Source organism: Durio zibethinus, chromosome 20 (assembly GCF_047325235.1).
Source record: "Durio zibethinus cultivar Kanyao isolate XHJ-2024 chromosome 20, ASM4732523v1, whole genome shotgun sequence".
NCBI lineage: Eukaryota > Viridiplantae > Streptophyta > Magnoliopsida > Malvales > Malvaceae > Durio > Durio zibethinus.
In genome coordinates, this window is record NC_143181.1 from 24,585,001 (window position 1) to 24,587,500 (window position 2,500).

Genomic DNA, 2,500 nt, shown 5'->3' on the forward strand with positions numbered 1-2,500 from the left:
GCACCAGGGCCCAGCGTGTGCCGATGGTGGTCGAGCCAGGAGCCCGCACCAAGGGCCGGCTTGTGCCGATGGTGTTCGGGGCAAGCGCCCGCACCAGGGCCCAGCGTGTGCCGATGGTGCTGGGGGCAAGCGCCCGCCCCAGGGCCCAGCGTGTGTCGATGGTTATCGGGGCAACCGGCCGCACCAGGGCCCAGGGTCTGCCGATGGTGCTCGAGGCAACCGCCCGCACCAAGGCTCAGCATGTGCCGATTGTGATCGAGGCAACAACCCACACCAGGGCCCAGCTTGTGCCGATGGCGGTCGAGGCAAGTGCCCGTACCGAAGGGCAGCCTATGCCGATGATGGTCGATGCATGTGCCATCACCATGCGTCATCATGTGCCATTGATGGTCGAGGCCTTGGCCGAAGTTCGATTTTGAGCCACGGTGCCCATGCTTGGCTCCAGCATGTGCTGGTGCCGCATTTTTTTCACTCGGGACAGCATCGCCGGAGCATCGCCGGAGCATCGCCGGAGTACCGCCGGAGAACCTGACCGGCGGCATTGGGGTTCCGGCGATTGGGAGGGGGGCCGGGGGGGTGTGCGCAAATGATGTGCGATGGGTGCTGGTACTTGGCCTTGTGTTGGCCCCCTATCCCTCATCAAACCTCTGAGAATTCACACCCCCTTAAAGAGCATTTGAGATTTTACAGGTTTGCTACCAGTAGCCGTTAAAGTGTCTGAAATGGGGACACTTTTTTCAAACGGTCACAAAATCTTCTCTACTTCGAGTTTTTAGCTGAATTTTTTTGTGCATGCCAACAAAAATAGAAGGATCATGCCTACAAAATTTGGTGCCAAAAATCCTTATAAAAAAATTTTAAAAAATCCCGAACCGCAAAAAGTTTCGAAAATCGTGAAAAATAGAAAACGAGTCATCTTCCAACGAAACTTCACGTGAAGGCTTAGGGGACCATTGTATGAATTTACAAGCCATAAAAATGGCATTGGCACGACAGAAATTTGAAGATGTGCCTAAACCCACCAGGGCCCAGCGTGTGCCGATGGTGGTCGAGGCAACCGCCCGCACCAGGGCCCAGCGTGTGCCGATGGTGCTCGAGGCAACCTGTCGCACCAGCGCCCAGCGTGTGCCGATGGTGATCGAGGCAACCTGCCGCACCAGGGCCCAGCGTGTGTCCATGGTGGTCGAGGCAAGCGCCCGCACCAGCGCCCAGCGTGTGCCGATGGTGCTCGAGGCAAGCGCCCGCACCAGGGCCCAGCGTGTGCCGATGGTGCTCGAGGCAAGCGCCCGCACCAGGGCCCAGCGTGTGCCGATGGTGGTCGAGGCAACCGCCCGCACCAGGGCCGATAGTGTGCCGATGGTGCTCGAGGCAACCTGTCGCACCAGGGCCCAGCGTGTGCCGATGGTGATCGAGGCAACCTGCCGCACCAGGGCCCAGCGTGTGTCCATGGTGGTCGAGGCAAGCGCCCGCACCAGCGCCCAGCGTGTGCCGATGGTGCTCGAGGCAACCTGCCGCACCAGGGCCCAGCGTGTGCCGATGGTGCTCGAGGCAACCTGCCGCACCAGGGCCCAGCGTGTGCCGATGGTGCTCGAGGCAACCTGCCGCACCAGGGCCCAGCGTGTGCCGATGGTGCTCGAGGCAACCGACCGCACCAGGGCGGAGCGTGTGCCGATGGTGGTCGAGGCAGGCGCCCGCACCAGGGCCCAGCGTGTGCCGATGGTGCTCGTGGCAACCGACCGCACCAGGGCCGACCGTGTGCCGATGGTGCTCGAGGCAAGCGGCCGCACCAGGGCCCAGCGTGTGCCGATGGTGGTCGAGGCAACCGCCCGCACCAGGGCCCAGCGTGTGCCGATGGTGCTCGAGGCAAGCGCCCGCACCAGGGCCGAGCGTGTGCCGATGGTGGTCGAGGCAAGCGCCCGCACCAGGGCCCAGCGTGTGCCGATGGTGCTCGAGGCAACCGACCGCACCAGGGCGGAGCGTGTGCCGATGGTGGTCGAGGCAAGCGCCCGCACCAGGGCCCAGCGTGTGCCGATGGTGGGCGAGGCAACCTGCCGCACCAGGGCCCAGCGTGTGCCGATGGTGATCGAGGCAACCGACCGCACCAGGGCCGAGCGTGTGCCGATGGTGCTCGAGGCAAGCTGCCGCACCAGGGCCCAGCGTGTGCCGATGGTGCTCGAGGCAACCTGCCGCACCAGGGCCCAGCGTGTGCCGATGGTGCTCGAGGCAACCTGCCGCACCAGGGCCCAGCGTGTGCCGATGGTGGTCGAGGCAACCTGCCGCACCAGGGCCCAGCGTGTGCCGATGGTGGTCGAGGCAACCTGCCGCACCAGGGCCCAGCGTGGGCCCAGCGTGTGCCGATGGTGGTCGAGGCAACCTGCCGCACCAGGGCCCAGCGTGTGCCGATGGTGCTCGAGGCAACCGACCGCACCAGGGCGGAGCGTGTGCCGATGGTGGTCGAGGCAAGCGCCCGCACCAGGGCCCAGCGTGTGCCGATGGTGGT